Source organism: Cynocephalus volans, chromosome 8, assembly GCF_027409185.1.
Source record: "Cynocephalus volans isolate mCynVol1 chromosome 8, mCynVol1.pri, whole genome shotgun sequence".
In the NCBI taxonomy this organism is placed as follows: Eukaryota; Metazoa; Chordata; class Mammalia; order Dermoptera; family Cynocephalidae; genus Cynocephalus; species Cynocephalus volans.
Genome location: NC_084467.1, coordinates 94654774 through 94678804, shown reverse-complemented (window position 1 = coordinate 94678804; position 24031 = coordinate 94654774). Strand labels below are relative to the sequence as shown.

The following is a 24031-nucleotide window of genomic DNA, read 5'->3' as shown; positions in this document are numbered from 1 at the left end:
CTAGAAATTGGCCACAGTCAATGACAAGAATTAATGAACTGAAATTAGGTATCAAGAAATTCACCTCAAATGCAATGTAAAAAGATAAAGATATTTTAAAATATATAAAGTGCAGTTAGGAGACATGAAAAATCAGTTGAGACTCTCAAGTATACTTCAAAAAAGAATTGAAAGCATAGAATAAAGGTAATGAATAAAAATTTCCAAAACTGAATAAAAATAGACATTCATAGATTAAAAGTATAAAGCAATGGTCAAACTGAAAACCTAAAAATAAAACTGTATTTAAGCAGAAGTTAGTGAAACTGCATGAAAAATAACTAAAATCCTTTAGAGAGAAAAACTAATTATCCACAAAAAATAAAATGGAATTGACAAAATTTGCAGTAAACTTTCATTAGCAACAGTAGAGTCAGGAAACAATAGAAAACTTATTTTTAAAATGGATGGAGAATAACTGTCAATTTGGAATTCTACCTCTGGGTACACTATCATTCTAAAGTGAAAACGTAACAAAAGAGACATTTTCAGACACAGATGAAGAGGGATTAGTACTAACAGACCCTTGTTGAAAAAACAATTAAGAAACATACTTCAGTAAGAAAAATAGTAGATACAGAGGGGTAGAGGGATGCAAAGCAAAAATGAGTGATTTGAAAGAACTGGAAAACATTCTTGCTAAATTTAATTATCTACAAAACCAAAAAAAAGATTATGTTTTAAAAAGTAGAGTTAAACTTCTATACAACAGTAACAAGAAAAACAGAAGGAAGAAGGGTCAGTGTATGTGCAGCTGGGATCTTTTTGTTTAACAAGACTGTAGACATACTGAGTAATTTTAAATTTGGGTAGAAATTTTTATCGTTACGAAGTAATAAACAGATCTTCACAAGGATTGATCTCAAAGGTACTATTCAATCTCAAAAGATTACACAGTGTATGATTATATTTAGATGAAAAAGGTAAAAGTAAATCAGTGATTGAAACAAAGCAAACCAGAGGTTGGGGTAGAAGGAGGGTCTGACTACAAAGGCCAGCATCAGGAAATTCTGTGGAGCATTTGGAATTGTTCAGAATCCTGATTGTGGTAATGGTTATAAGATGGTGATACATTAAAACTCAGAATTGTGCACCAAACAGGTGAATACTATTGTGTATGTATATATGTGTGTGTATATATATATATATATATATATATATATATGTATGTGTGAGTGTGTGTGTGTATATATATATATGAAATATTAAAGAAACAAAAAGTAGGTAACCAATACAATAATGGCAATAAGATTTGTAGTTTCAAATAAGCAGGGTTGGGGGGGTAGAGAATGAAATAATTAATCTAAGGTAAGGCAGGAAATGATAGAAAGAAAAGAAATAAAAGGCCTTTTAAGTAGAAAACACAAAATGAAATGGTAGTAGCAGTAGTAGTCTTGATGATAGTAATATGATTCATTGTGCATACACTATGCACTATTTTAAGCATTTTATATATATTAACTAATTGAATCTTCACAATAAGGGAGGTACTACGATTATCATCATTTTCCAGATGACAAAATTAAGATATGCAAAGGTTAAGTAACTAATCCAAGTCACACAGTTAGTAAAGGTTGAAAATGGGATTTGAAAATAGAAAAAGTACAAATAGATCAGAAATAACAATAAATATAAATGGATTAAATTTTCTTATCAGACTGGAATTTAAAAAGATCAACTCAGAGATGGGTAAAACAAAATTACATGAAAAGGCAAAAAATAAATACATTTTAAAAATCCTATTAATAAAATTCTAACTAAAAAGTATAAAACAAAAGATGAAAATGTAGCAGTACTAATATCAGACAAAATAAAACTTAAAGCCAAAGAATTGTTAGAAATAAAAAGAAACACTGCATATTATAAGAAGAATAATCCAATAAAAAGATATAACAGAGAAGGAAGGGATTAATTTTCTCACAGATATTAAAGAACACTTCACAGAGCAAGTTGCATTTGAGCTCTTCCTTAAAGAATGAGCTGAATATCAGGATGGATATGGATGGAGGGAATGTTATGAAAATGGGAAAAGGCATTATTTATAATGTTCCTGAAGAAATATCTGTGTATGATTAAGTATATTTGTGTTTTAAAAAGATAACAGTGATAATATCTGCTTGTTGAATTTCCCGCATGGGGCAGACATTGCAGATAGAAGACAGGTGAGGAGGTCTGAAATGTTTTAGGCAAATGGTTATGTGAAATAGGAGCTCAGTTTTCTTTCTACTCCCAACCTGATTATTCACTGTATATGATCAGTAATACAGAATTGATGATGTGGAGCAAAGGGAATAATAACAGTACAACAGATAACACCTTTGGCAGTCTTTACTCTCTTTTGTTATGGAAATGACTACCTGTTTCTCAAACACAGGAATTCACAGGACAAAAGGGAAATGAAGAAGAACCCCTTATAACACAATGAGGGGAACTTATACGAGGGCTACCACTGAGAACTGGAGGGCTATTTAATAAGTTGACACAAGGGTAGAATTAGATTCATATTGGAAAATTGAGCTGATGGTAACTTGGAGTTGGAGGACAATTTGAATGTAGTCAGAAGACAAATTTAGGGATTTTAGCAAGAGGGTCCTGGAGACAAACCCAAATTATACATGAAAGAAAGGCAAAGATCCAGGATGTCCATGCCTAAAAGTGATAGTTGCCCAAGGAGTGAAGTTTGTTTCATCAGTATCTTTGAGAATTAGAGAATAGTAAAAAAGCTATGTATTTAGATGATAATGTTAAAAAAACAAATATACATGTTTTTGAGGATAATGTGGATGGGACATGAAGAATACTTGAATCATTTGCTTCAGTTCTTAATAAAGAAAATATTGGGAAGATTTGTGCTTTGTCTTAGAATCCTAGGGCAAATAGAAACAAACACAGTAAATGTGCCATACAAGACACAGACACAAATCAAGAGAGGGACACCAATAACAAACACAGTGCTGATCAGAGAGTAAAGGACTGAAGAAAAATATTCTGACTGACTCAATTTTGTTTCTATGTAGTGCTAGCGCACAATGAGCATTTGGTAAATATATGTTGAATAAATGAATAAAAAAGTCATGTTAGAAAGTGAGAGAAAGGGCTTCTGGAGAAAAGCAAATAATTTTTGAAATGGGAAGTCAAGCCTTCCTTCACATGAGTTATGTGAAGAATTCATGAACTACACGAACAAGGGGCAACTAATGGCCCTAAATTCTTTTAACTTTAAAAAAGCTTTGAAATGTTTGTCATCAAAGAGTATTAAAAAGACAATGAAACAGAATCTCCAAAGGATTGGCCAAGAAGAAATAACAATTTGGTCAAAACTCTTCCCTGGACACACCTTTCCCTAATGTAGTCCTGGCAGCCTGATAAAAATCCTCACTAAAATACTCAAAAAGAAACCCAAGACATTGTGAGTGAGACAATGCAGACTGTTCCCACTCAACAGCACAGCGTATGATGAGTTGATACGCCACCAAGGATCACCAAAGAATATGTTATTTTGAAATGGGGGTGGCTAGGATTGTCTTTGTTATCTCTGTCACTCTTAAACTTAACCTAGCACACAATGGATGCTCAAAAAAAGCCTCTATTGAATAAACGAATGAATGAATGTTAACAGTTATCTAACAATGGAGCCCACTCTAATGTATTAGAGATAAGACTAAAAGAAAGGAAGGGTTACAAAAACAGTATATGAGAACCTGACATGGTTATTGGAGTATGTTTCTGGCTAAAGAAGGAATGGATCATATTCTCATGGCAAGTACTTCTAACAGGTTGATGGATCCACCAAAATCAGTTGGAAGATAGCCCTGAAAGATTCTGGATAAAAGTATCATTGTTTCACAGAGACCAAACAAACAAATCCTGGTCCAGAAGGCTACTGATTGATAAAACAGATTATCATAAAAACATTGAGTAAGCAGAGAGGTGGTAATGGATTTCTTAAGAATATTCCATTATGGCTTTTACTGAAATAGTCACTTCACTTTATGAGGGCCAGAGTTGGGACTCTGAATTAATTATGGTAATTTTGAAGTAACTATGCAAGAGAAGGACTGTGTGTATGAATAAGTAAGTGTCTCTTAGTAACATTTTCTGATGAATAAATCAGTTTAAAATTGGAAATTTGTGTCCACTGTAATTTCTTCTAAGCCCTCTTTCCTGTGAAATCTCTTTTCAAAATTAACACACCTAGAAGATATTCACTAAACATTTGTTGAATGGATGAATTTTGATGTGACATTGAGATAATACTTTTAATATCACTATAAAGTAGTACCCAATGCATATTTTTCATAAGCAAATATTTTATAATGATTATAGGACTGCAATGAAATTCAATATTTGGGTAGGGGTTACAAAGACATAGGCCTACAGTGAGTTAGGGTTTGTGCTTCACATAGCCAAAAGTCTCACCTTTGTTTTTTTAAAAAAATGGCATAGGAACAACATGCATAATGTGTTCCAACCTATAGAGCTAGGGACAGTCCAAAAAAGAAGCAATAAGACTAGGGAAGAGGACAATGTTCTGATACATGACAATACGCAAAATAATTAATTTAAAAAGCTGGGGACATAATTGAAGGTAACAAACTCATAACATGATATATAAAGAGCAAATATCGTATTATTAAGAAAACCTTGGAATACTAAAATAAGGGTGCACCCTTTGAATCTTGAAAGAGTTTATTTTAGCAACACACCAAAAAATTTCAGCTTTTCAAAGAGAGAAATAATTTCTATAACTCACTGTTGATTAGGCAATATCAATAAAAAAACAACCAATTTCAGAAGAAATTAAATGATAAATTCATGTACAAGAGGTCTAAAGCAAGCATGCCATATTTTGGTGTCTTACTACTAATATTTTTAAGTTAAAATATTCCCATAATATAGGGCATTGCTCTTATTAACAGGGATAAAATACAGGACTAAGCATACCATCAGTAAGATGGAATTTGAAAGCCTGTGTGAGATTTCAGTCAAGCAATTTTAGAGATTAATGCCCTACGAAACCACACAGTACAATGTTCTCATTTTACATAATGAGAAAACTGAGGCCCAAAGAGATTACGTATTGATGGAGTTTGGATGTCTTGTCCCCTCCAAAACTCATGTGGAAATTTGATCTCCAATGTGGTAGGGCTGGAAATTGATTGAGTCCTAGGAGTGGATCCCTCATGAATGGATTAATGCTCTCCCTGGGGGAGGAGGGGTAGAGAGTGAGTTCTCATTCTATTAGTTCCTGTGAGAGTTTGTATGGGACCCTGGCACCTCCTGTCTGTCTCTCTCTCTCTTGCTTCCTCTCGCCATGTGTTCTGCTTGAACCTGCCGCTTTTCTGCCATGAGTAGAAGCAACCTGAGTCCCGTGCCAGATGCAGCTGTCCCAGAATCATAAGCCAAATAAACCTCTTTCCTGTATAAATTACCCAGTCTCAGGTATTTCTATTATCGCAACACAAAACGGACTAGAACATGTATATTGCCTAAAGTCATACAACTAACAAAAGGCAGAGACCTGCTAGAATCTAGACTCTGAGTCCCCAGTTCTAAATTCTTTCTATCATACCTTGACTTTCCCAAAGCATAAGAATACAAAGTAGGAAAAAAGAAGTAGATAAGCAAGTATTAGACTTTAAGACAAATATTATTTCCGTCCCCTAAACATGAGTATTAAAATCTTTGATTTCTTGTGAGATAATTTTGTTTGAGCTTTGTATAATCAGACTAGAGTTTGTGGATCAGGAATACAGTTTTAATTGCTTATTCCGGAAAATTTTACACATATACAAAAGCAGACAGAATAGTATAATAAAACTGTCATGTATCCACCATCCACCTTCAATAATTATCTCATGGCCAATCTTGCTTTATCTATTCCCTGTTTAATTCCACCTCTTCCCACAATATAATTTTGAAGCAAATCCAAGAGTACATTGATAAGTATATCAGCATGTACCTCTAAATTAACTACAACACCATTATCACAAATAAAGAATTAATAATGATTCTTCAACTTCATTGTTAAAGTCAATGTTCAAATTTCCAGTCGTCCCATAGATGTCACAATTTTTAGAATTTGTATTAAACTAAGAATAATTTACATTTTACTAAATTATTAGAAATACAGAATAACTTCATAAGCTGTAAGTATGAAAGTCACACTACAGTCTACCTTTGATATTGCACCTTGAAGAATGGGAAAAAAATGCATTATCAAAAAAGTCTGGGAATAAGATGATTATATTGTTGTATAATCACATTAAGTGACCCAATTTAATGCATAGAAGAGTATTTTAATAGAGACAAGTTTATGATTAAAAATAAAGTGGCCAGGAGAATGGCAATGTTTACACACCATGGTGCACCAAACTATCAATTATGTCCATACACATCCAAATGATCGTGGGCAAGGTGCCACACAGAGAGAATAAAATGGATCCTCCCTTGTCACTGCATGAAAGTATATTCTAACAAGTCATGACAGGGATTAGATAGGGAACGCTGTTGGAGAAACTCTGCAGGGGAAAACCAGCGCTCCCTGGAGTCAAGGGGACAGAAATTCCAGCCTAGCCTCAGCCAGAAAGTGTCCTTCCCAAATCTTTTGAACTCCCTGGGTATCAGGTTCCTTTAGTGGTATAAAAAGAAGTAGCCAAGATGGCCTCTGAAGTCCCTTCTATATGTAATAATCAGTGATTCTAAATAGTATGCTAAACTTCAAAGATAGCATTTCATTATGAAATTAAATGTTGAAAAATCACTTCATCTGCCACACAGTTTCTGAAGAATAAAATCCCAAAGTGGTGACTATTGCTATTTCTCATTAGATTTTGTCTAATGACAGGGCTCTGTTTCTATGCAATTTGCTGCTGCGGAGTGCAGCATTTGGGAGTAGTACCTAGTTTCAGCATAGCTGACCACTGTACTATAAGGGCTGCAGAACTAATCCCAGCATATTTCCTGTATTACATGCCTAAGAGCATCACACAGAAATATACTAGTGCCCCCTATAAGTTGGTCAGATCTAGCAAATAAAAATATTGCATGCCAGATTAAATTTGAGTTTTAGATAAACAATGAATAATTTCATACTAAAATTTTATATACTAAAAATTTGTATACTAATAATATTCATTGTGTGCATAGAATTCAAATTTAACTGGATGTCCTGTATTTTACTTGGTAATCCTACCCCGCTGACACCCATGCACACCCACACATGCAAACACACATATACACACACACGTACCCACTAGAATCACTCCAAGTTTTCACATGCTCTTAATTTGACACTAGCTAGAAAAATGTGACTCATATTAGGGATGATACTTGGGAGAAAGCAGATCAAGTCCTGAAAGGTACAGTTCATCCATAATTAAAATAAAATATTTTATCTTTATTTATTCATTTTATCCAGAATTCAACTTTTTTTTTACCCAACTTAGTTACTTAGTTTATTACTAAAACTCATAAAAGCCTTTCCAAAGAGAAACTAAATGGTTTCTTTTTGACAAATAGCTCTTGTGTGGATGTTATGCTGGCATTATTTAATGTACTCCTCACAAGACTATGATTAAAACTTATTTGATAGCTAAAAAAGTTAAAGCTTAGAAAGGTTATGTTATTTTCTCAAAGTCACACAGCTATTGAGTGGCAGAGAGAAAAGAGATCCAATGACTCCAAATCCACCACACCACACTTCCTCCCACCATCTCCTTACCCCAACTCCCATGTGATAAGATATTAAATAATCAGCATATTAATGGTTACAGCTTACTGAGTGTTAATTTTGTACCAGGTATAGTGCTAAGTAGTTTATTTATGTTATATTATTTAATCCCTATCATAAGGGATGTTAATTATAACCCATTTTATCAACAGGGGAAAAAATGAGTCTCAGAGAGTTTAAGTAAATTAAGTAAATTAAACCCACAGATCAACATCTGGTAATTGAAAGAGCTATATTTAAATATAAGTACATCTGCCCCTCCCCAAAGCAAAATTTCTCAATCACTGTGTTGGATGTACAATACAGTTTATTTACCATATTTCAGGATGGTAACCATTGCAATAACGTGGAAGGGAAATAAGATGGAGTGACTGCTATGCAGTAGATCTATTTTTATATGGATTATTTCACTTAATCATTGAAACAACCAGAGAGGTAGGTAGTCATTAAACAAAAGTTATCGAGTGCCTACTCTGTGCCAGGCCCTGGGTTCCAAATGTTGGAGGTACAACGATGAGGAAATAGTACACAAATTCCCATCCTCCATGATGCTAACTTTCTAGCTGGGGAGATAAATGAAGTTAAATAAGTAAGGCACATAGTAGGTTAGACATTGGCAAATGCTAAGGAGAAAATACAGCAGAGGAGGACGTGAGGTATGGGGTGCAGGAGAGGCTGCTGGGTATTTTAGAAAGGGTGACTAGGAAAGGCTGTACTGGGAAGGCAATATTTGGGTCAGAGTTGATGTAAGTAAGGGAGCAAGTCATGTGGATGTCCAGAAAACATCCAGGCAGGGGAAACTGCAAGTCTCTGAACCTACCCAGAGTACGGAAGAGCAAAGAGAGCAATGTGGCTGGATAAAAGTGAGCAAGAGAGAGAGAAAGGACGCTAAGACACAGATTGAAGAGGGCGTATGTGTGTGAACATGCGCACGTGTGCACGTGAGGGGGGACGGGAATAGTGACGGGCAGGAATAAAATTATATAGGGCATAGTAAGGACTTTGGCTTTTATCCAAGTGAAATGAGGAGCTTTTATAGATTTTTAGACAAAGGAATAGCTTAACTAACTTACTTTTGAATACGTATACTCTGACTACCAAATTGCAAATAGAGGGCAAAGGCAGGAGCAGGACAACCAAATAGGAATCCATTGCTATAATCCAAGTAATGTTGATGATGACTAGGACCAGGATGGTACACGCAGATGGAGAGAAGTTGTAGGACTGTGAATATATTTTGAAAACAGAGCAGACATGATTTACTAATGGAGCAGATGCAGGATATGTGAGGAATTCATCTTCACTTTGTAGATGAGGAAACTGTTTCTCAGAAAGCTTAAGTATCCATTAACAGAAAAAATAGTGGCAGCTATTTATTTATTAAAATAAACAAATATATCAAATAAAATATATAGACATATGTAAAAATTAACATATTAAAATAAATAAAATATTTATTTATTTAAAAATAAATAGTGGCAGGAATCCAAACACAAATCTGCCTAACTCAAAACACATGCAGTTTTCATTGTATTTTCATTGCTCTCTTAGCAAATATGGAAAACAATTAAAATTTTCTTTAAATATGCAGTAAAACTTCAACAAATTTGGATCTAAGAAGACTGCAGATTCCAGAAAGGTTATGTCTCAAAATCTGTGAGGCAGCTATTTAAAATTTGGAAGACCTTTTTTTTCCATAGAAACGCTCTTACAAATGTATATTAGTTTCCAGGTCACCCCATAAAAGTCTGTGTAAGCCATATTCTGGTTGAATCATCACAGATACTTTTAATTAAAAATATAGTAGAAATCAAGTATGTTGTCATATTAGCAATTAATATGAAACTAATAAAAACCATATTCTTTATTTTTAACGATGCTGGAGGAGGTAAAGCAAATTGTGTTGAGACAGATCAGAAGGTAATGAAAACATTGTGAAGACTCAATAGGGTCTTCTAGAAATTTTGAAACACATTTACACATGGATGCTAATGGTGTGCCATGCCAATTACACTTTTAAAAATTTTGGATTTTCTTTTCTTGGATACAGATGACTTGCACTCAGTGGCGCATACTGTCTCTTTGCTTTCTGATGAAAGGATATGAGGGAAAAGGAAGAAAAAACAAGAAAGCAGAGAAGTATTCACCTAGGTGGCTGAGTTAACTGGAAAACTTTTAAGAGAAAAGGGGAGACTGATATGTATTTGTATTTCTCTAAGGAAGTACTGATTTAACATATAATTAACAAAGGAATGATAAAGAAAAAAGCAAGGGAATGCTATGAATGCCACAGGGGACGAGATCTCAAATCAGAAAGTTCCTTGCACTTGTCATTACCTGACATAACCTCCAAAAACATTTGGTTATTGTACCAAGCAGCCTTGTGGAAGTCCAAAGCCCAGAGTACTACAGGACCACAGTGGGGGTTGAGGGGCGGGCATACAGGTTGGGTTCTGAAGAATGATAGGAGTTAGTCAGTAGGAGAGGAGTTCTAGGCAGAGGAGGAAGGGCATGCAATGCCATAAAGATCCAGTGATAACTTCAAGCAGTGTGCTATAGCTGGAAGTGATTTGTAAGGAAATCAGTAGACAAATGGTGAGACAAAATCCTGGGCAGGAATTCAGGGACCTGATCATAAAGGGCTAAGGAGTTTGGATTTGATTGGGAAGGCAAGGTGGAGCCTTTGAAAAGTTTAAGAAGGATAGAGACATGATTAGTCTTTTCCTTTTTAATCAGTCAAAAGGAAGGAGGGAGGGAAGGAGGAAGGAAGGAAGGAAGGTCTGGAAGCAGTAAAGAATGAATCCAAGAGAGGTGAAATTGAAGGCAAATTAAGCAAGAGTTGTAATATTCTAGGTGAAATTATGAGAACTTGAACTAAGATAGTGGAGTAAATACAGAGAAGAAATAAATTCAAGAGACTTTAAGAAGTTAGATACGTAGGACTTAGTTGACTATCTTTGAAGGTGGCAAAGCACAGGACTGAAAATATACGCCCTGCAGTCTTAATGTCTAAACCTTCACTTGGAGCTCTGAGGCAAGTTACTTGACTTTGCTCAGCCTACATTTCCTCATCTGTAAACTTAGGATATAATTAAGTACACTTCCAAGGGTGGTTGTGTATGAAGGTCCCAGTACATAGTAAGTGACAACTAATAGTAACTACTTCCATTGCTATTGCTAGGGGAATGCCAGAGAAGTGGAGGGAATACCACAACAGTGAGCAGCAAGGAGGAGAGGACGAGTTTAATCTAACAAAACTACAGTTTCAATTTATTCTGAGATGTGGAAATGTTCAGTTGGCAGCTGGGAATCCAGGCTTGGAGAGGACAAAAAGGTCGAAGTCAAAGAAACAACAGTAACTAGGTGAAACTCAAAATTGTGTCAAAAAGACTACAAGAAATGAGAAGAGCAGTGAGCAAAAAATGTAATATGGAGATGCAGCAACAGAGAAGAAGTTGTGGAACGGGTTAGCAGAGAGGTAAGAATACCAGGAGAGAAAATCATCCTGCCATCTAGGAGAGAACGTTGTCCTACCATCCAAAGGAGAAGACAATGAGGCCACCCGTAAAGGTACTTTTAATTTCTGAATCCAACTATTAAACAATTGGTGTATGTTCAAGGACATTTATTTCACTATTATGCCAGTATATGTTGAATTATATTCCTTCTGTATCTTATCTCATCTTACCTATTAGTCTCCGTTTACTTTGTTTATGATGCACATGGAATTTAAAAGGAAGAAAATTTAATTATTTCAAAATTAGTCAATGATTCTCATTTTTCAGGAAATCACAGTAGTCTAACTTCCATTATTCAGAATTAGTCAGATTTTATTGTATAATGTGAGCCAACTGAATTAAAGTGAACATTAGAATCTAATCCCATGGCATCACTGGTAATTTCCATGCGTGCACCAAGTACTCACACATATGGAATAGTAATTGTGACAAAGACCATTTCACCCACTCAGGGATAGCATTTGTATCTTACATTTTAAAACTAAGTATGCATTTTGGATATAAAAGGAAAACAAGATAGTGAAAGATGTGCCAGAAAAATAGCAAATACAGGAAAAGAGAGAGATTCCAGGCTAATATAGGGCCACTGTGAGTTGAAAGGAGAGAGGTAAGAGCTAACTTGGCAAATGGCCTCCAGACACTGGCATTCCAGGCTCACAATTGGGAATCTGGGGCCAGGAGGTTATGAGAAGACCTCTGAGAAAAACCATAGTGAGACACATTAGAACGTATCAGCCCTTGGGATAAGGCTTCTGAACCAAGTCCATCCACTTTCCTCCTAGGAAACACTCTGGGAGAGCTTATCCTTCCAGGACGGATGTGTAAAAAGAAGGAGGCCACCAGCACAAGGTACAAGTCAGACACGCAGGGGCACAGACCCAGGAGAGAATGTGAGACGGTGCTAAAAGAAGCTCATGGGCTCCTGGCTTCTTCCAAGACATTTTGCTTCTTTCAATGCTGTTTTGTTCTGTTTAATTGTGGCAAAACATACACAACAAACACAAAGTTGACCATTTTAACCATTTTCAAGTGTAAAATTCAGTGGAATTAAGTACATTTATATTGTTGTGCAACCGTGACCACAGTCCCTCTCTAAAACTGTTTTTCTTCCCAAACTGAAATTCTGTATCCATTAAACAATAACTCCCTATGCCAGCCTCCCCCCAGTCCCTGGAAGCCACTGTTCTACTTTCTGTCTTCATGAGTTTGACTACTCTAGAGAACTCAAGTAAGTGGCATCATACAATATTTGTCATCTTTTGACTGGCTTATTTTACTTAGTATAATATCTTCAAGGTTGATCCATGTCGTAGCATGTATCAGAATTTCATTCCTTTTGAAGGCTGAGTAATATTCCAGTGTATGTATTTATCACATTTTGTATATCCATTCATCTGTTGATGGACATTTGGGCTGTTTCCACCTTTTGGCTATGGTGAATAATGATGCTACGAACATTTGTGTACAAATACCTGTTCAAGTAAGGCACCCTGTTTTTTAACTTTTGACTTGCTAGGTCATAGCTGTTTGCTTTACCAGTCTTAGGACATAGAGAACTTTCTATTTTTAGGTATAGTCAAGCTAGAACTGTCTATTTGTCCAGGGTGATGTATAGGGGATTCTTTTATCAGATAGGATGCTGGACAATTGATGAATTATACACCTAGCAGATCTTTCTTAGGAATATACAATATTAAAACAATTTATGAACCTACCTGTACTATCACATCACTATGCTCAAATGCTAGAGGAAGAAATTGAGTTAAATACATTAGCAAATTGTCAAAGATATTTGAGCAGCAAAGAGTAATTTAACAGGGCTGACAATTTTGACTCCCATTTTTCTAAAAAGAAAACCTAAAAAGAGACAACTGGCTGCTTATTTTCCTTTAAAAAAAAAAAAAACTAAGAGTTACTTATAATTTTGTCCTCAAACTTTGTTTGCATTTCTAAATTCACTCAGTCTCTCAGAGTCCCCCAAAATATGACAGGACACCAATCAATGCCTATTCTTTCATATACTGGATAGGAAGCCCTTCAGATGGGATGGAATTAATGCTCTTAAAAATTCCATTGATTTGTATGCCACTATCTAAAATGAGATTACCAGAAAGGACCATTTTAAATTTAAATGAATGCTGCCTTAGATGGAATAACTTACTCTTGATCCTCACATTTGTAATCAATAGGGAACTCTTTGGCTGCATTTGATTTTTCACATTTTTCAGCTAAGTCAGGAATCCTAATGCAAAAATCTGCTATGTTATGTGGATTTGTGAACTGTCTGGAGGGTTCTGGGTCCATTAACCAACGGATAGATTACCAAGAGACACAAATATAATGTTTTCGTCTCCAACAGAGACAGTCTTGCTCCAAAATTATTCATGTGATTTCAAGAAAAGTGGTTGCTGTTTTCTTTAGGCTCACACCTGGAAATTAATAAAGAGCAAGGCATTTCTCTTAGTATTAATTCAAAATTCTAAAGCAAAATTAATTACACATGCACTTTTAAAACTCTGGATCCTGGAGCTAGCAGTGACAGCATTTTAGAATTTATTCATTCACAATCCCAGAATGAATGTGCCTAATAGGAGGTATTATTTATGCAGAGTGTGAAGGACCTGCAGCATCTGGGGTCAAGGTATAGATCTGTCACTTAAGTGAGAGACACATTACACTCTGGCCATGACTAAGACAAGACATCCAAGCATCAGCCTTTGTCTTAACACCCTGGTACTGCATCTAGCCAACATATGTCAGGGCTTTCATACCCTAAGTGATAAATACAATCTCACCAAGTGCTACAAATCCATTTGGATCTCTTGTCAAATTCACACCTATCAGGACTGTGGGTGTGCTGGTTTAAAAAAGATGATTCTTTTGTGATTAAGAAATGTCAAATAAGATGTTGTCTGCAGTGCTAAGTGGCATACACTGGTTTAAAAAATAATGCCTATGCCATTCCGTATTACACACAGGTAAATAATGGGAGAAATCACAAATCTGTCTTTTGTATTATCATGCGGCATACAAATCTAACAAATATTCTCAAGAAAATTTCTTTCCCTAGCCAAAGCTGCAACTGAGCATTTTTAGGCCTAATGTGAAATATAAACAGCTTTTATCCCTTCTCTCTTTTCACTCCTTCCTGCTCCAATCTCTGGCATCTTTTCCCTTTAAAGGGTAAAACAAAGTCATACTGCCCTTGCTTCTGAATCATATGTGTCCTTGCCAACACCTGAGGCAGTGAAAAAAGAGGAAGAAGTGACAGTATCTGGTCTCGGTGTTTCTCACCACATTGTTGCGGAGATATTTAGTATCTCAGATACAGCAAGTTAACTCTTCATTGTCCTTTTGCAGCTCTGATAACAGCTGAGCTTTCTGAACTCTCATATCAATGTGTGTCATCTGCTTGAAACTAAAGCCACAAGGGTTTATGGAAAGAGGGAAACTCCTCTGTCTCCTTGAAAACCAGTTACTCTGGGTGCTCTACTCTGCTCTTTGCAATACTATTTCGTTCGTTCATTCATTCATTCATTCATTCATTCATTCATTCATTCATTCATTCAGTGATAATGCCAGAGTTTAATTTTCAAGAATATTGTAAGCCAGTTGTTAAACTGTTTGCAGCTTGAAATGGGCTGGTTGTAAGAATATGGAAATTCAAAAAAGCTACATATCAGCCCCCATCCCCGCCCCCAAAGCTAACTGTTAAACATTTATCAACACATCACTGCATGTATTCATCAACTACTTATTGGGTACCTACTACGTGCCAAGTACTGTGCTAGGGGCTAGGATACAACTATGAAAAACAGCAACAAAAATCTTCAATACTAGTGGAAAAGATAGGCAATAAATGAGTAAATACATAAATATTAAAAAAAAATAACTACAGAGAGTGATAAGCAAAATAAAGAAAAGAAATAGATGCTATAACTAAGAATAAAATAAGGAGCAAGCCTCTCTGTAGAAGCAGCAGAGTCTAGTGGTTTAGAGGGCAGCCTCTGAAGTCAGATAATCTGAGGTATAATTCTAAACTCTGTGGTGCATGATATACCATATACAGCATAAGTATGTTAGTAGTATAAATTTAGAAACCTTCTTTAACATCTCTAAGCTTCAGTTTTTTATCTGTAAAATAAGAATGATAATAGAACCTCTTTCATAGAGGGTCATAAGTATTTAAGGAGATAACTCAGATTGAACGTCTATCTCCAGGGCCTGGCATATATTTTGAACTAAGCCCCCAAAATGTTAAATATAATTATTATTATCATTATTATCCGAAGAGGTAACATTTAAGATAGAACTTAAAGCATGCAAAATGTGAACCAAAGAAAGATGAAGAAACAAAAAAAGAGATTTCAGAGAGGAAAACACAAGTGCAAACTCTTTGTACAAATAGTCCTTGGTCCAAGAACTATGAGAATCCCCGATGGCTGAAAAGTAGCCTATAAGGAAGAAGATGCTGGCATAGAGTCGAGTCAAAGAGCCAGGCTAGGGAGAGATCATGCATTTAGGCCACTGGGACACATCTGGATTTTATTCTACATGCAATTGGAAGTTACCAAAGAAATTTAAACAAAGGAGTGACAGGAGTCAATTTATAGTTTTAATATCTCTCCTTTGTAGCTTGGTGGCAAATGGGTCAGAAGAGGCAAGAGTAGATGCAGAAAGATCAGATAGGATTCTAATGCAAGAATTCAGATAAGAGATTTTGGTGCTTTGTATAACTTGGTGGCAAAGGAGGTAAGTGAACAGGTTTGGGATATATTTTGGAGGTAAAATCAATAGAATTTGGTCATGAACTGGAAAAGGATGTGGTAGCTTCCATTTTTCAAAGACGAACACACCACCACCTCATATCCCACATATTCTTCTACAGTGTCACCCTGGCAGTCCCTCATCCATCAGGAGAATGTCATTCTCCCTTTAAACCTTGGTGTAATTTGACTGCTTCAACCAACTGGAGCACAGCGCAAATGATGTTATGTAGCTTTCAGGGCTAAGTTATACAGCCAATGTGATTTCCACCTTGTACTGACAATAGTGTCCCACAAAAATTCATGTCCACCTGAACCTCAAGATGTGACCTTATTTAGAAATAGGGGTTTTTCCAGATATAATTAATTAAGATGAGGATGTACTGGATTAGAATGGACCCTAATTCCAATATGGCTTGTGTCCTTCTAGAAGGAGGAATGGGCACACAGAGATAGGTACACTGAGGGAACAGGCCATCTGATGAGGGAGGTGAGATCAGAGTGATGCAACTGCAAGCTAAGGAACACCAAGGACTGCCAGCGAGCAGCAGAACTAGGGAGAGGCAAGGAACGATTCTTCCCTCAAGCCTTCAATGGGAGTGCAGTATTGCCAACAATTTTGATTTCAGACTCCTGGCCTCCAAAACTGTGAGAGAATAAATGTCCGTGTTTAAGCCATCTGGTTCATGGCATTTTGTCACAAAGCAGCCCTCAGAAACTAATACACACCTGTCTGCTATGACACTCACTTTTGAAACTCAGAGCTGCCATGTGGCAAATTTGGCTACTCTGAGTCCACCATGCAGTGAGGAAGCCAGACCACATGCAGAGGCCACATAAAGGAGCTTCAGCAAATAGCCACTGCCAAGGTCCCAACTGACAGCCAGCACCACTGCCGCACATGTGAGTGGACACACCAAGATGGTTATAGGACCAGATGCTGCATTGCCACAGCTGTTGAATTCTCCCAGATGAAACCCTAGAAATTGTGGAAAAGAGACAAGCCATCTTTATCATACCCTGTCTAAAGTCCTGATCTACAGGGCCTTTAAGTATAATAATTCTGTCTCTAAATTTTGGGGTGGTTTCTTATGCCATAATGGCAAGTAGAACAGAAATTCGGTACCAGAATGGAGTGCTGCCACATCAAAATTCTAAAACATATTGCCCTGGCTTTGAGATTGGGAAGTAGGCAAAAGCCCAAAGGAACTTAAGGAGACAGTTGGTAAGAGTTAGTGAAAGCTAGTGAAGCTAGTGAAAGCACTTAGTGAAAGCTGGAGGAGCCTTGAGGAAATTTTGATGAAAGCTAGAAGGAAAGGGAGGAAACTATTATTGGAGGCCAAGAGAAAGTTAACTTTGCTACGTAGCTGTAGAAGGTTTAGCAACCTCACTGGCTGCATCAATATGGAAATTTTAAAAAATGCACTTAATAAACTGATGGATTTAGCTAAGGACATTTCTCAGGCAGAATGCTAAAAGTGCCAACCTGTTTCTGTTTGCCATGTATAAGACACAGAAGGAGATAAGAAAAAAATGAAAATTGTTCAGTTTTTGAGCAAACTTCGGAGAATATATTAAAGGCCTGCTGGGTTTGGAAAAAACAAAGCAAAGCAAAAAAAAAAAAAAAAAAATTAGACACTGCTTATTCAGTGTCTCCCAGCAGAAGGGGCCTCAGTGCAAAGATCAAACATCCAGGGCCTGTTAAGAAAATGTCTGAATGTTAGGACGAAGATGATAGTGTGACTGTAAAAACTGCCATTAACGTTTCAGAAAGATTTAAGATGGTGCCTCATAAACCTTTCAAATACACATGAAGCCTTTAGAATTTAAGAGCTTGCCTTTTTTAAACAATAGGCACCTCAGAATCTTAAGGGCGATGTCCCACAGCAACTTCACAGGAAGCCCATGGTAGAGAAGGATTTATGCTCCAGAGAGCTGTGGGTGTTATCTTTTGTCTAATATTGTGGATTTATAAACTGATACACAGGAAATGTCCAAAAGTTTTAAAAGGAACTGCATCAGCTTGGACTGACTGGAAGGAGCTGATAAGATGAAGGGGTTGGGGTTTCAGGACCTATGAACTACATTGGGCAGGAAGCAGGATGAGAAAATTATTCAGCTATAAAAGTGGGTCATTTGTTATGGAAAAGGAAGAATAACTCAGAGAGTGGGGCCAAACACCGGGAAGGTGTATACAATAGCTGGGACAAATGACTCCTAGGAAGCAGGTTTAAACCCTTATCAAGGAACTGGCAATGACAGAATTCAGAATTGCCATTGGACAGTGACTGCTGTGCGCCTCCCATTTCTCCCTCTTTTTGAAGTGGATGTTTACAGTGGTTATCCTACACCTGACCCCAGTGCCCACATGCTGGATATGTGGGAGGAAGATGATTGGCATCTTTTATTCACAGCTCTTCAGAGATCGAGGGAACCATGCCAGAAGAATGGCATCTGAAGAGCCTCATCAAAACTGGCCCTGATTGGGATGACAGTATCCTAGACTTCAAGGAATGAGATGAGACTTTGGGAATCCTGGGGGAAGCATTGGGTGCATTTTGCATGCAGAAAGGATATGAATACTTATGGACAGAAGGTGGATGGTGGCTGATTGCATTTACTGAAGATTGCTACAAAAATATTTTTCATTCCACATGCTCTTCTTTGCTTTATGCCACCAAGTTTGGGGGTGGTTTGTTACACAGCAATGGTAATCAGATCATAGGAATGAGAGAAAGGGGAAATTAAAGATGACTGCTGGGTTTTTGGCTTAGGCAACTGGGTGAATGGTGATACCATTTGCTGAGATAATCAGCAATAGATTTTTTTTGGGGGGGTGCTGAGGAGGGGAAATCATAGTTGTCTTTTGACGATGTTATTTTTGAAATGTGTATAAAGCATTCAAATGTAATCCCCTTAGCTCATTCAGGATTCTCAAACCAAAGTATGATTTCTATAGTGGAAATAGCTCACCACTGACATTTTTATGAAGGATGGCACTACACGCCCATTGTGACATTAACAAAAACAAAGATTGATGTCCTCCAAATGGCATAATCATCCAAAACTAATACAACCAAGCATACTCCGACCCACATTTTTGATACTGTTTGTTACTTTGAAAGGGCACTATTTGGCCCTAGTTAAGTAAGTAAAATGAAACTTCATCATTTGAAAACGTTTGAATGCTTCATGTGGAAAAATACGTTTAAATAATAACCCTTGCAAGAAAAACATAATTTGAAGTTGATCTAACTGATCAGTTGCAAAAATTAAATCTAGGACAGGATTCCAGTTTCAGTGGAATGCAAATGAGGGTTATTTCAAAAATGGTGTTCCTTATGGGGATGCCAAAAGACCTTACACATTGCGGTATGCCAGATATAGCCATAAAGAAGAGAAGTAGCTGCTTTGCATCACAGTATTAATCACAGGAACTAGACAGGAAGGAACAGCAGTTGGGTGAGGGGGTGCACCATGAACAATGATAATAAACATTTGTGATGACCTCTTCTGCCACTGAATTAAAAACTTTGGGATACATGAAAAAGTAGAGTAAAAAAATTAATTTGACCTTGTTATGTGTTGTGATTGTTAATTTTAGGCATCAATTTGAACAGATTAAGGAATACCTGGAAACCTAGTAAAGCATTTTGTGGTGTGGCTATGAGGATGTTTCCCAAGAGATTAGCACATGGGCCTGAGTGGACTGGGTAGGAAAGATCTTCCCTCGATATGGCCAAGCACCATCCAATTTGCTGGGGTCCCTGAGAGAACAAAAACAGGAAAAAAGGCAAATTTCTCTCTACCTGCTGGAGCTAGTATGCAGTCTGCTCAGGCCTTTGGCTTCAGACTGAGAATCACATCATCGGCTTCCCTGGTTCTGAGGCTTTTGGACTTGGACTGAGGCACACTACTGGCATCCAATTTGCAGAAGGCCTATCGTGGAACTTTTCAGCCTTCATAATTATGTGAGTCAATTCCCCTAAATAATCCCCTCTCATATATTTATGTACATATCCATTGGTTCTGTCTCTCTGGAGAACCCTGACTAATACACCAGTGTTGATGAAGCAATGTGCAATTTGTATGAAACCTTTACTCAAAACAAAACATCTCAACCTGCTAGATGCCATGTTTCTGGTTACTGTGTCACCTTAATATCATTGGAATTTTCTTTCATTTTTGGATGTTGTGATTGATCCATGACAACAGGTTCACTGCAACCTTCAACAAAATGCTACCATTTGATCAGGTGGCAACTGAACAGCAGGATATTAACAGGCAGAAGAATGAGTCTCTGAGTCCTTTGCCCCCACCTCTCCTGAGAAGGATGAAAAAGGTCACCGTCTACACTGTGTCCTGCTTCTCCTTTGTGAATGTGCCAATGGTGCCAACTGAACATGTGATTATGGATCAGTCTCCTATACAGCTCACATCTCAAAATCACTAGAAGATGATTTAATAAAGCCCTACAGAACCTGTGCCATAGTATGGTGAGTGCTTAGGAATTTACTAGGACCATGGGGAATTGAAACCAGAGGCCAAGGAAAGAAAAAGGATATTTTATTATTTTTCTTGTGCCTAACACAGAAACTCTAGAGGCCATCACAGAGCTCTACACATAGCAGGACATCGGTAAATATTGTTTTTTATAATGATGGGACTAAAGCTTACAAGATAATACAAAGGTACCTCAAAAAGCTCATGGAGAGATTCATATTGTCTTTCAATTCTATTTTTCCATACTTTTTGAAATACTCTCAAATAATTATAATTGGCAAAACAATTAATAAAATAAAATATAAAGCAAAATTTCATTATTTGGATTTGACCACCAAGGGGGAGGAATTTATAACTCGCAGTGTCTTCTAATTTGTGACATGTTTCTGTTGCTAGGAAATTTCTCTAAAATGAGACGTAGGGAGACTTAAATGCTGTACTTGTGCCTATACTTTTTTTTTTACCACTTCCTCCTCCTTCTCATTCCTAATGTTAGATACAGATCGTAAATGTCTCATTTTGCATTTCAATAAAATATATTTATGCATTCAGATCTTTTATCAAACGTTAGAGCTTCAAATATTTTAAACACAAGGGGGAGAAATGAATATTGGTTTGGAAGTTTGGGAGTGGTTAGAGTTTTTTTTTGTTTTTAAAGAAAATTGCAAGTGATGCAGGACAGCAATCAAGCTTAATTTCCCTAATAATTATTATTAATATAAAAAAATTGGGGAAATCTGGAGCATTCTCTGGGATTTTTTCCACCTAACGGAGAGAACCAAAATGAGATGCAAATCAGTGCTCCTATCTAATGAATAATGCAAATGAGTGTTCTGCATATAGCAAGTCAGTCTGCAGGAATTCTCTCTGCCTCACCTCACATTTCTCGTGGATTTAAGCACCGCGTGTCACAAGAAATTAGAGAAAGGAATTGCCAAGTAATGACAGAGCCTCTGAGCCCCAAGTCAGCATAGACAGCAAGGACATTAAGATGCAGAGTACAGCAAGGGAGGGAGCTAACATCTCATTAAAATGAAAATGTTGCTATTTTTCCTTCAGCTAGTTAATGGAGTTGTATGACACTGTAATCTGCGCTTATTTGTGTGGCTATTACTTAAAGAAATCCTCAACAACACTTTTTTGGAAGGTTCTGAAAAACTCTAAAAAGCTATCTTCCTCTCAACCCCTAGGGAAGGAAAAAAATATTACCTAGGAGTATTTACTTTCTCTTCCATACAAGTTAACCAGTTCTTGAGGTTTTTTAGTAGCATGACAGAATCCACTTAAAACTGTACTTCATACAACTTTCTAGCTACTTGAAAGGTACTCAACTGCTAAAGTAAGAATTGAAAACAAACCCACATGATTATGCAACACGTAATCAATTGATGTTAACCATGGGTGTGCTCACAGTTACTTTTCAGTCATAGGTATTTCACTGAAATGTATTTTTTTTTTGTGTGTGTGTGTGTGTTTTTCGTGACCGGTACTCAGCCACTGAGTGCACCGGCCATTCCTATATAGGATCCGAACCCGCGGCGGGAGCGTCGCCGCGCTCCCAGCGCCGCACTCTCCCAAGTGCGCCACGGGCTCGGCCCTTTTATTTATTTTTTAAAATTATATAAAAATTTTTATTAATAAAATTTATACATTTTTATTGTACAATATATATTTTTATTTTTTATAGGAGTATTTATTTTATTTAATTAGTTACTGCTATAACTGGACAGCATCTTGCTATTTCAATAGGTGAAACTTTGGAAAGTGGACAAACACATGGAAAGTAAACAATATGTTCCTGAGCTACCAGTGGGCCAAACAAAAAATCAAGCAGGACATATCTCAAAACATTTCTCAAAACAAACGAAGACAGAAACACATCACACCAAAGCCTATGGTGTACTGCAAAAGCAATACCAAGAGGGAAATCCACAGCAATAAGCACCCACATCAAAAAGTAGAAAGCTTTCAGATAAACAACCCAACTTTACATGAAAAGGAATAATAAAGATCAGAGCAGAACCCAGTGAAACAGAGACCAAAAAATGATACAAAAGATCAATGAAATAAAAAGTTGGCCTCCTGAGAAGACAACAAAATTGACAGATGACCAGCAAGACCCACATTGTACAAGGGCACTTGAAAAAAGTTCATGGAAAAATAGAATTAAGAGATAATACAAATCTTTCCGTGCACGTTTTGAGGTACCCTTGTTATGTGGCTTTCCATACAATTAAAACAATTTCATATCTTTCTTCGTGGATTATTGCCATACTAAAACCATCAATGAAAATGAAAGAGCGTATAACATTTCTGAAGCAGTCTTTTTTACTTAGAAATATGTTTTGGGTATATATGCAGTTATGGAAAGATTTTCCTCATAACAATTCCATTTTATCTCAGGTATTATTCTGTCAGAAAAAAATGTTTAATGTTCCCGATATTGGAACAGGAAGTTTGAGATAAAGAAACATGCTTCAGATTCAACACGCACACCCACAGTACCATTTTCTCACAGGGAAGTGAGAAAATCTACTTTTGAGATTGTACAATTTTTATGAAAAAAATCACCATTTTTATGAAAAAAAATTACCATTTTTATGAAAAAATCATTGAAAGGAAAACTAATTTTCTTTTCTGTAATTAATACCGATCACAGAAGCATCTACTAACAAAATTCCCCACTTACAAAGTTTCAAAATACTGTCTTGTTCTATTTATGATAGCATTTGATCTGCCCTATATTGGTATAAGGAAAGTAAAACTAGTGGAAAATAAAGAACAGCTTAGTCAGCCTCACTCACCTCGCATCTGTTACAAATAGGCAAGATCAGCACATTCATTAGAAACAAGTTATAATAAAGTAGGGTAATTGCGCATGTGTGCCCATTTACTGACTCTGCACGTTTGTTGTAGTTATGGTATGCATTTGGCTTGCGGCCACTATTGTGTGCAGAGAACATAAAAGTAACTGCTCTGAAATGCTGGTCGGCAGAGCACAGAGGATTGGCAGAGCATGGAGGGTCAGCAGAGTCGGGGCAGAGCCTGAGTTTGTCTTGCAGGAACAAAGCATGTCTGTGAAGCTCACATTTGAAGAATAAAGTATGGCTACCTTGCATAAAGCTGCCAGAATCTTCTTTCAATTACCTAACTCACAACCTGCACAGGAAGGGGTAGAAGGATCTGAGATTCCTGCCTGACAATAGGCTCTACATTTTCATTGCATTTAAATTATATGTGTAGATTGCTTTTTTCATATTAAGTCATCTCTATATAAATATTCATAATAAGGTAATGGACACAAAGAATGATTACATTTTGTAATGGGGAATGTGCTAATTATCTCAACCTGATCATCACACATTGCACACAGGTATTGGCACTCAATTCTGTACCCCACAAACATGCAAAATTAACCACGTTTCAGCAACAAAAACTCAGTGTCAAAGGTGTTATTAATTTTTTTCCAGCAT

At 36.6% G+C, this 24031-nt stretch overlaps 1 protein-coding gene across 6 annotated transcripts in view; it reads right to left on the bottom strand.

Annotated features, from left to right (window-relative positions):
• Window positions 1-24031, bottom strand: part of NTNG1 (netrin G1) — a 318889-nt gene that overhangs the window by 262561 nt on the left and 32297 nt on the right. The gene's annotated exons all lie outside the window — the stretch shown is intronic.